The sequence below is a fragment of the Ochotona princeps genome, chromosome 18 (genome assembly GCF_030435755.1).
Source record: "Ochotona princeps isolate mOchPri1 chromosome 18, mOchPri1.hap1, whole genome shotgun sequence".
Lineage (NCBI taxonomy): Eukaryota > Metazoa > Chordata > Mammalia > Lagomorpha > Ochotonidae > Ochotona > Ochotona princeps.
This window is the reverse complement of record NC_080849.1, coordinates 13,990,889-14,002,945: the sequence shown is the minus strand read 5'-3', so window position 1 is coordinate 14,002,945 and position 12,057 is coordinate 13,990,889.

The window sequence follows — 12,057 nt, the reverse complement described above, 5'->3', positions numbered from 1 at the left end:
GTGAATTACAGTTAGATCATAATGGAACAAATCTATTTTCCCGACTGTAGCAAAATACCACACAAAAAATGTATACCATTTCTGGACTATATATGCCTGAAACTCATTTTTCTGTATTATGTTTTAAAGGCCAAGATATCCTCTGTTTTCTGTTCTTAATACTCCATGGAAATGGGTTTTTCTCTATCCTGAGAAAGGTATATTTTGTTTTAAATGAGTCAAATACATCTTTAGATGGTTTTCTCTGTTCCCAACAAATTGCATGTAGCCCAAGCATAAATCTGGCACCAGAGAGAAAGTTCATAGCTACACGCACAAGGAACTTGACAGGTGTGCTCAAATTTATTATGAACAAATTCACAGCAAAACACAACCTTGAAGAAGCAGTTGCTCCCATAACATTTTTAGCTGGGGAGATAGGAAAGAAAATCGATACATGGAGGAGGAAAGGCTTGGTCAACATGTAGAGGTGGAAGAAAAGCACTGGAGCACTTGCACAATGGGGGAAGGAGGAGATTCTGAAACCTAAGATCTGGATCGCTTTGCCAGATTGGGAACAATTGGAGTCCACATTAGAAATGCTCACTAACAGCAGTTTAAGATCCAGACCTGAGGCCAAAGTATACAGAAGGGCCGATTTACAAATCAAGAACCCTGGGAGAGGTTGTCTAAAACCCAATCACCAAGCAACAGAAATTAGTAATTAAGTTCCCCCAATGACACAGAACTAACCTACTGGAAACTCCCAATGCACAATCATTTACTTGCAGGGTGTAATCAACCAAGTCCACAGTAGAACTGCACTGACCTGAGTATTATCTTAGGTCCAGATCAGCACCTTCAGTGTGGAGAGGAGACAACTGACTTTAGGAAGTCGAATGACTTCTCTTTTCAGCTAGCTAACCAGAATCAGAGTGAGTCTCCCAACCACTGTATAGCACACCATGCTGCCTCCGTTCTTCAGGTGCACACTGACAATCCAATGTGAAAGCATAAGTTAGAAGTTAAGACAAAAGAATGTTTATGATATCTTCTCTCACTTAACCTCCTTAGGCTTCATCATTCATGTTAACATCATTTTAAAGAATGTTCTATTATCATAGAATGAGGAACAGAGCTCTTTATAGAGAAGTGATGAAACCAAAAGGCCAAATGCGAGAGAACAGTGAATATAAGTTACTAAAGAAATGAAGAAGCACGTGTCAGGGAAAATCAGTGCTTCGTAGGGTGTATTACCGTGGCGCCCTCGTGATGCTCACTCGATGTATTTGTTCTGGAAAATGCCATGCTATACGAAGATATTGGTATTGAAGGCTTCACCCTTTCCCAGCTACATCAGAAGTTCTCTGGCTCATGAAAGAGGCCACTGGCCCTAAGGAATCAGACTCACTTTTTGTGAGAGGCAGCCTTACCTGCGTTGGAAACAAACTGTCAGACTGTGAGGCCCACAGAGACTGGAAAGAAAGAAGCCAGTGCTGCTGAACTGAGGAACATGTAAATATCTTCTGCCTTCTTGGTGAGCAAGGATGATCACCTTTTCACAGAGGTAGTTACGTGTATATCGTGACTGTAGTTTGTGAAGAAAACGCAATGGTTTGCTTTGACAGCTCCCTAGCGTACGTGTTAAGTGTGAATGTGCCTGCCTCATTGCCTCACGTGCCAAACACAGTACTTACTGAATGCGTTGTTTTTAAATAAATTGTTTTATTGTGTACCGGAAAACACTGCTGGTTTTCTTTGTCGCATTTGAAACAGCACCCACACATGCACACACTTGTATGCCCTAAAACATTCCCACATGCATGCAATGAAGACAAAGTGTGTGCTCATCTTGTTTTCATCCTGGGTGTGTGGCAGTCTTCTCCTGGAAGGCATGTGGGATTCCACAAAGGCTGTGCTTAGCTGTCAACAACCTGGCACCAGCAGCAAGGACCTATGTGTACTCGTTCCACAAATCTTTTCCATGAATCTTTTGCTTGTAGATCATGCAACAAGCCCTACAATTTTTAATAATGATACATAACTCTTGGAATGTTAAAACTAAGCACATCTTTGATTTCATTAACAAACCAAGGAGGGAGAGATGCTCAGGCCTTAGCTCATGTTGCACACTGAGTAGTGAACTGGAATGAGAACTCAGCCTGGCTCTCAATGCAGATCTTGCCCCTGAATCTCTGCCCTGCCCAGTCTCTTTAGGTCACCTATTCCAAAAGCCTTCCCTGGCTACTGCTAATGGCCTCTATCCCCTTATCCTGTATTATTTTTTATAATATAATATTGTTATAATATTTCAAGTAATGAAAGCATTTCTTTTATTACTTGAAATAGTATCGGTTTACTCCTTGTTTGTCTGTATCTCCCACTAAATTATAAGCTTTTCCTTCTACAAATCTGGTAACTTTGTCTATCTTAATCATGCTATGCCCCCACTTCCTGGAACAGTAGAAGGAACTTATTTGGCTCTTGGTATTTGTACGATGGATGGGTGAGTGAGTGGGTGGTGGGTGGGTAGATAGGTGATTGGGTGAGTAGGTGGGTGGACTGGTAGATGGGTAAATGAAAGGATAGATGTGCCAGAGACTGTATTAGTTAAGTTTTTCCTTTGATTTCCACTCCTTCCACATCTTTGTACCTCTGTCACAGAAATCAAATGTTCTGGCTCTTTGACCATGCTGCTTCAGATAGCACCATAAACGGCACTCAATAAGCATTTTTCGATCGAATGAGTGAACAGTTCTAAGAATTATTTCTCTCAGTATCTATGCTGTAACATCAAAAATGGCTCACTATACTAATGCGCCAAAACACATTCTGTTCTACTCACTGATTGCAATTTCAAACAAAAGAAACTTCAGTAAAAACTTTAACTGGAGAACAATATTCCACTTTCAGTAGACAGCTGCATCTGAAAAGGCTGCTGCTCTTTAATTCAATGTAAAGTCCTTGGGGTTCACTTATACACAACACTGAGCAAGACAGCAACAGGATGCAAAATGGCAAAGTCACAATGTTCAATCAAAAAGTCTTCCTGGAGAAATACTTGGACACATTATAAGAGAGTATCTTTTGTCCAGCTGGCTCAAAGAATGTTGGGAATACAGGTGAAGAACAGAATAAGACAGAAAAAAGGTAGCCCTATTAAACTGAGGGAAGACAATAAATTTTTAGAGGGCAAATGTAATACCCAGGGCTTATATTTTCTGAAAACTATTTGCTAGATTGATGATACACCAACACACAGAGACACACACATAAACAGAAGAGAGTAGCAGGGAGAGAAAAGTTGTTCTAAATCACTTCAATAACTTTGCCAAGGCATGGAATTGACATTAATTTAATTGTGGACTGTGCCTGGAGCTGATTACTACAAAGTAAATTTTAAAGGTAAAATTTTTTCTAGGAAAATGTGATGTCACAGCTTGGCCAAGAGGGGGTTTTTGAGAGAGAGAAGCTTTAGCCTCGCAGTTAAGACAGCCATGTGCCATGCTGGAGTGCCTAGGTTTGCTGCCTAGCTCAGGCTCCTGACTCCAGCTTTCTGCCAGTACAGAACGTGGGAAACAACGGTCATAGCTCAAGGACTTGGCTCCCACCACTCTCCTGTGGAAAACCCAGACTCAATTCCTGGCTTCCGGCTTCAGCCTGGACCTGACCTACACCCAGCCCTGGCTATTGAAAGCATTTTTAACAACAACAAAAAAGTTATCAACCAAAAATTTTCAACTCTAACCCAAGAGTATTTAAAAGGACCAAATGTTCATTTTGCTTAAATGATTTATCTTTATTATTACAAAATATTCATTGAAAAAGTATTAGAAAATAGTATATGACAGAATATTTAAATGTTAAATGTTTCACCTGCTCATTCCACATCATACATTTTGTTATATTTCCTTTTTTCCTCACATAAAAATACATCAAGAACAGAGGGCCCGCACAGTGGTTTACTAACTAAAGCTGTTGCCTGTGGTGCCAGCATCCCATATAGGCGCCATTCTAGTCCTGGAAGCTCCACTTCTGATCTAGCTCCCTCCTAATGCACCTGAGAAAGCAGAAGATGCTCCAAGTTTTAAGGTTTTTCACCCATGTGGGAGACCATGAAGAAGTTCCAGGTTACTGGCTTCGGACCAGCCCAACTCCAGCTCTTGTGGCCATGTGGGGAGTGAACCAGCAGATGGAACATTTCGATCTCTTCTCTTTCTCCTTCTCTCTCTTTCATTCACTCTGTGTGTATATGTGTCTACCTCTGTCTCTGCAGCTCTCACTTTCAAGTAAATAACTTTTTAAAAATGTATAAAAATACATAATGAAGAACAGTTTTCCACAACAGCAAATAGTCTAACATAAACTCACAGAATGAAAGCAGTGTAGTTTCTTTGGTCGCTTTTCCCCTTTTTTTCAAATTCAGGTTCTTTGCAACTTTTCATTGTTATAAGCAGTGTTTTGGTGAACATCTTTTCCTTTCTTTTTTAAGATTTATTTAGTTTTATTGGAAAGGCAGATAAACAGAGAGGAGGAGAGACAGAGAGGAAGATCTTCCATCTGATGGTTCACTCCCTAAGTGGCTACAATGACCAGTGTTATGCCAATCCGAAGCCAGGAGTCAGGAACTTCTTCCAGGTCTCCCACATGGTGCAGGGTCCCAGTGCTTTGGGCTGTCTTCGACTGCTTTCCCAGGCCACAAGCAGGGAGCTGAATGGGAAGTGGAGCCGCCGGGATTAGAACCGGCTCCCACATGGGATCCCGCTACATTCAAGGTGAGAACTTTGGCCGCTAGGCCACGCCACTGGGCCCTGGTGAACATCTTTTCAATGTCTGCAGTTAAATGCTCCATTATTTCCTTAGATAAATCTCTTAAAGCAAATTTTTTTCAAGAGGTATGAACAATTTATGAGTATTTTTCAAAACCAGTCAGCGATGTTTAAGTACATGCTCAATTATTTTATTTCTAAATCTGCATTTTCCAAGAAAACTTGTAAAAATAAATGTATTACTCATCATTGAGCATGATGGAATAGTAGCTTTGTGTATTCTAAGCTAAAGTAAATAAATAAGCCAATGTCTGCTACTTAAATTCAGTTAGTTCAACCCTGGTTCAGGAGACAGAGAAGCATCAGACACTCCAGAGAGAAAGCCCATCCAATTGCACCCTCACCACTAATCAAGTAAGAAGCACCCAGGACTATGTGGGAGACAGGCCTTCAATACAATGATAGATAACTCTTTTCCTTATTCTGAGAGTATGCTTATTGCTTACTCAATTCTACCAACTTAATAATGCTTCCAGGACACATTAAGCCCAAGAAGTCGAAATGAGAAGTTAGAGCTAACCAATGTACCTTGAGGCTACGTAAATCCTATAGGTAGTTATTTTTGTTGAACTTTTAAAATCAGTCTCTCTGCCTCTATAGATGTAACTTTTTAAATAAATTAAAATATGAAGATACAAATTTTTAAAGAAGATATTCTTAGGAATGGCCAAAGTAATTGTTACAGAATTCCCTATCTACCATCATCTCTTTAAATGAACCTATATTTGTACCCTTCCCACCCTCCAAAAAATGTAAAGACACTTGTCTCTGTGGGCCTTACACTTTCTGTCACTCTGTCAACTGTCAACTCTTGTATTGTAGCATAAAAGCAGTCCTAGACAATGTGTGAATGAATATGACCACATTGTACTAGAAGCTTCATTTATACAAACAGGTAGGCAGGCAGGCAGCAACTAAACTGAGCCCATGATACTATGTTTTGCCAAGCCCTGTTTTAGTTACAACTTCCCTACCATATATCAAACATTTCATTTGACCTTCATTGTCTTAATTTCTTAATTAGCTTGGTAAGGATCTTGGTGGCTTCAAACAATAGATCTTTATTCCATCGTGGTTCTGGAGGCTAGAATTCAAATCCAGCTCTTTCTTTGGTAGAGAAACCATTCATGCTTCTTTCCTGCTCTGGTAGCTGCCAGGAACCTTGGGGCCCAGGGCTCATGGGTGCATCACTCCAATCCCTGCCTCCACCTTCACATGGCCTTCCCTAGATGTGTTTCTCCCTTCTCTTTTCTTGTAAGGACTCACCATTGAATGTAGGATCCATCCAACTGCAGGATGATCTCATCTCAGGATTCCAATTTTAATTACCTCTGCAGAGACTCTTATTACACATTCCATGTCTCAATGTGGACCTGTCTTTAGGGCATCATAATTCGTCCACTACAACAGTACCCGTCCACCAAATAATTCAAGAGCTCACAAAAGCACAGCCCATGCAACATCACTTGGTGATGCACAGACTGAGATGTGTTCCCGGTGTGATCACTCCCCTTCAAATGTGACAAATTCACCCTGCAAAATCCCATCAGCACTATTGAGTGATGGAACTTATGTCTTCGGATGAATTATGTTTTGCCAAGTTTTCTACTGTCTGTAGACAATAAATGGCTATGCTACCCACAACAGATTCAAAAACAAAACACCTCAAAGCTAACACATTCTAAAGCATTCCTAATTTACAAGAACTCAAGTCCATGTCAACAGGAAGTTCAATGCCAGGGATATTGATCTTGTGTAAGTGAGTTTTCTGGCTTGGATGCATGCACCACATTGAAAGGGAAAAAAAATATGAAGGTTAACTAACCTATGACATGTTAGGTTCAAAAGACATGTCTACAGTGTTTCAGTGAACTTACTTATACTTACTTGTTCAACACCTTAAAGATCAATTTAAAACTCATTCTCATCTTTGCAGCAGATATCACAGATATATAGATATAGATCTAAACAGCTTTAGTCACAAACACTAATATGTTTGATTTAGCTTCCAGAGACCTTTGTGACCTAATCAGCAAGAAAAGCCCATCGGGAACTAAGGTGGAAATTTAGTTGGAGATATTTTTCTCAGAAATGGGACACACTGAACCTATCTTTAACAATGTGTGGAAGATGGAAACGGAAGCTAACCGAGTGAGTTGGAGGAAACAAAAGTCAGAGTTCAGTAGAAAACCACAAATTGAAACAGCCACAAGATTGGTTTCCTCCAGTTGGAAGCACAATGTCCTTCAAAATGGACCATCTGTGAGAAAATTTGCTGCCCTAAAGGATGTCATGACCAGAATGAATGCTTAGAGGGTTCACTCTTGGAAATAAACTTGTGTGCAAAGTGAAGATCCCCCAAAGGAAATGGCCTAATTGATTTTCCATGTAGATAGTAGGGGTACCCAGATGGGAGGTAAACCATATCACACACTCACCTGTCTAGACCAGGAAATGATCCCCCTCTGGCACAGAGCCCTACGTGGCTTATCCATTTTCATTCTTTGATCCTAGTTAAAACAGACTTTTATGTGAGGTAAAAGGGATGATGAGAGGAGGTGAGTTTGCTGAAACCTTGGTATAAAAGAGGGAGGGCCAGTTTGATCTGGATATTATCTAAAGCCGAGATGCATGAAGCACAAACCAGGGACAAAGGACCAAAGAACTTCAACCTTCTCTTTCATCTTTCCCCATCCCTGTGTTCCCTATTGCTGAATTCGTAGACTGTCCCCTGGTTGTGGTAGAGGTTACTCACTGTACCTTTTTTTTTAATACTATGTTATTTTATTTTATTTTTTTAAGATTTATTTATTTTATTACAAAGTCAGATATACAGAGAGGAGGAGAAACAGAGAGGAAGATCCTCCATCTGACGATTCACTCCCCAAGTGAGCCGCAGCAGCTGGTGCGCGCCGATCCAAAGCTGGGAACCAGGAACCTCTTCTGGGTCTCCCACACGGGTGCAAGGTCCCAATGCATTGGGACGTCCTCGACTGCTTTCCCAGGCCACAAGCGGGGAGCTGGATGGGAAGTGGAGCCGCCGGGATTAGAACCGGTGCCCACATGGGATCCCGGGGCGTTCAAGGCGAGGACTTTAGCCGCTAGGCCTCACCGCTGGGCCCTCACTGCACCTTAAAATGGATTGTATAGTTACAATGCTTATACTCCTCCCGAAACTAATATGTTGAAATTCTATCCCCCAATGTGACAGCATTAGGAAGTGGTAGGGGTAATTAGGTCTTGAGCGCAAAGCCCTCATAAATAGGATTGGTGCCCATGTAAAAGGGATTCCGGAGGGCAGCCCTGCCCCTTCCACCATGTGCAACCCACACACAAGGACCATTTGTGAACCAGGAAGCAGATGCTCACCACACTCCAAATCTGGACTTCCAGTCCCCAAAACTGCAAGAAATCAACATCCAGTCTTTGGGTCACTCCCCTAAATGGCTGCAATGACCAGGGTTAAGCTAGATCAAAGCATGGAGCCTGAAGCTCCACCTGAATCTGCCAAATGGATGTCACGGGTCCAAACGCCTAGGCCATCTTCCACTGCTTTCCTAGGTGCATCAACAGGGAGCTGGATTGGAAGTGGAATATCTAGAACACAGTCCATGGCTCTTTGTTATAGTAACTGGAATAGATTAAGCCATAGTCCCGGTAGCCTCTTGCTTTACTTGCAGCCTACACTGACCCTCCCTACATACAGAGACCATACTTACCCTCCCACTCAGCTCCTAGCTTGGTGTGTCCTTGTGTGGATTAAATCCCATTTTGTCTTGAAAACAAAGCTTGCCCTTGAGATACACAGCCATAGGTTAACCTTAGGCTCATGACAGTGCCCTCAAGCCTAAACCAGCCATCTGGCAACATCTGGCCAAACCCAGTCCACTTAGTGAGGCAACCAAACTATCAGAGCAACCCCAGGAGCTGGGAACCAGAGGCCCACCTCCTTTGCTGCAAGTTAGAAACACAAAGAAACACAATGAAGCCCAAGCCAAAAAAAAAAAAAAAAAAAAAAAAAAAAAAAGATTGCCTACCACTGGCAACAGAAAATAAACTGAGTCCCTTTGAGAAGGAGCAAAGTGACCAATGAGAAAGAGACAGTAAGCTAGGATGGGCAAATTCTTGACAGACTTACTAGAAAATGACATTTTCAGAAATCTTGTCACAGTTTTGCAGTCCTGGCATTGTCTGAAGTCAAATCAACTCCTGTTATTAACCCACTGAGAGTTATCATCAAAGCCAAAACATACCTCATCCAGATTAATACAATTCCTTAGACTTTGACATTTCAAAAGAAGTATCACCAAAGGGTGGCGTGCGTATAGAAGCTGGAGACCAGCAAAAGACTCTTCCTTCCTCAAACAGATCCACATTCCTCACGTATATTGCCTCACTTTACCATGCAATTGTTCTCTACACTGCCTTGAATTCCCCACTACTGGTGGTATTTCTTGTGTTCATCATTTCTTTGTGTTTTCTGCTCTGTATTTAACACTGCACTAACATCTGATCTTGAGGGCTAGAACCACAGGACCTTTGTTTGCTCATTGCATTTCACAGTTGCTCAGATTATTTCTTAGTTCCTCCCAGTTTCTTAGCATCACAATTGGAGAGTTCACGCAGCAGCTACTCTGTTCTTCTTGGCAGCATCACTTCTATCAAGATAAAGGGCCTCATGTAGTTTCAGCAAGAGGGAGACTGTGTGGCTCAATCTCAGCCTTGTAAGAAACACTCCTTAGTGGCTGAGCCATGCCATTCTATCTACTTCTAGCCTCCATCTAAAAGCAGAACACAGAGGGATGAGGCTGAGGACATGTGGCTTTCCCATTGAGAACCTGAGTATACTAACGTCAGAATTCAGAGATTTCAGAAGCTCCAAAGAGCAAAATGAATCCTAAGTCCCTGAGCTTGAGAACAGCAGACATAGACTGGAATCTAAGCCCAGTGACAGTGTGTTGAAAGGATGCAAGGAAACATCAGAGACAAAGCGCACCTGCACCCACGCAGCACCCCACCCCCACAGGGGTCTGTGACGTTCCCCTGTGATGCACGCTCTGGCTCTTAGTCTAAAGGCAGCTGCTTAAATCAGAAATAACCACTGGACTCCATAAATAGCAATTAACTTGTCAGCATTTTAGCAGTAACAATAGAAACACTATGAGGTCCACAGAAAAGTTGAAACCAAAAAAGTAAAATTAAGCAAGGAGAGAGATATAAATAAATATATTACTCAGGGAGTGGGATAATTGGAGCTCATTCTGATTTCTCCTTACAAAAGAAAAGGTAATGATGGGATAGCACAAGTGTATTACTTTTGAGAAAGAGCTGGGTATATTCCTATGAGCTCCTAGGAGGGACAGAGCATCCTGGGGACCATGGGGCCTGAGAGCTGGCTTTGGGGAAACCTGAGTCTCTGGTCAGCCCAAGCAGCTGACCAAATCTGAACAAAATGCAAGCATCCTGTGAATATGGGAAGAACACACAGAAAAAGTTTACTAATTTCCAACTTAACAAATTTATTTTAATTGTGAACTGGGCAACAAGTCACAGTGATATTAGCAGTACTTTCACTTGATATGCAAACACCAGATACTTCCATATAATATCATTTCACTGCTTTGAAATGTGTCAACACCACCACTAACTTTTATTCAATACATTAAAGAAGCACATGTTGCCATGTGAAGATGAGCTATTTAAAAATCTGAAAAATTTCATTTAAAAATTATGACATGTGGGGCCAGCGTTAATAATGCATTGGGTAAAGCCACCTCCTGTGACATCAGCTTCCATGTGAATGCCGGTCTGAGTCCCAGCTGTTCCACTTCAGATCCAGTTCCCTGTTTGTGTGCCTGAAAAAGCAGTAGAAAATGAGTCCTCCCCACCTACATGGGTGACCCAGTTGGAGAGCATAACTCCTGGCTTCACCTAGTTCAGTCCCAGTTATTGCAGACATTTTGGGAGGGAACCAGAAAATGGAAGATCTCTCCTCTCTCTCTCTTTCTCTTTCTCTCTCGCTTCCCCCTCCCCACCCTTTGAAATAAATAGGTAAATCTTGGAGCCAGAATTATAGCACAGTACGGTGAAGCCTCCTCAAGCATCCTGCAATGCTGGTACTCATTTGGGTGCCAGTTTGTGATGCAGCTGCTCCACTTTTGATGCAGCCCCTGTTAATGCACCTGAAAAAGCCGCATAGGGTGTTTGGTGCTTAGGCCTCTACCCACGTGGGAGACCCAGAGCATGCTCCAGGCTCCATCTTCTTTTTTTTTTTTTTTTTTGAGATTTTTTTTTTTTTATGTAAAGGCAAATCTACAGAGAGTTTTTTTTCTTCTATCCACTGATTCACTCAACAAATGGAGCTGAACTAAAGCAAAGCCAGGAGCCCAAGAGCCTCTCCTGGACCTCTCACACAGGCACAGAGTCCCAAGGGCTTGGGCCTTCATTTGCTGCCTTCTCACACCATTAGCAGAGAGGTGGATTGAAAGTGAAGCAGCAAGAACACAAACCAGTGCCCATATAGGATACCAATGCTTGCAGGTGGAGGATCAGCCTGTTGAGCTACCACACTGGCCTTTACGCTCAAATGTCCTTGCTGCCACTTGAGGAGTAAACCAGAAGATGGAAGCTCGCTCCCTCTCTCTCTCCTTCTAATTCTGCCTTTTAAAAAAATAAATGTTTACAAATAATAAGTAGATCATTTTAAATTATGACATGTGGTCTACAGACTTCGATATACTAAAGAGATCCAAATGCCTTACAATTTGTTGAGGATTATAGAGGTGCTATGCAGAATCCAGGACTAACTTTCTAACATGAAATTTACGGAATGATGCAGCAGGGATTACACTCAGGAGTCAGAAACAGTTTTGCATTTTATTCTCCTTCCAACCCTGTAGGTTATTGCTAACCAAGGTCATGGGGATAAAATCTGTGCACCTAAACATTAGGTAATCCAGCCTTCCTAGGAATGACTCAGGACCAGAATTGTCCCTTCTGATTCTTAGTTCAGGATACCCATTCAGGGTTATATCAGAAAACCCATCCTGTGTTATGTCAGAAAAGCATAAAATTGAAGCTAGCATGGTGGTATAGCCACAGATCAATGCTGGCATCCCACATCAGACTGGTGATTCAACTGCTCTGCTTCTAATCCAGCTCCCTGTTGATGCACCTGGGCAGGTGGAGGAAGGTGAATCAGAAACTTGAGTCCCTGTCACACAAGTGGGAAATCAGGATGGAGTTTCAA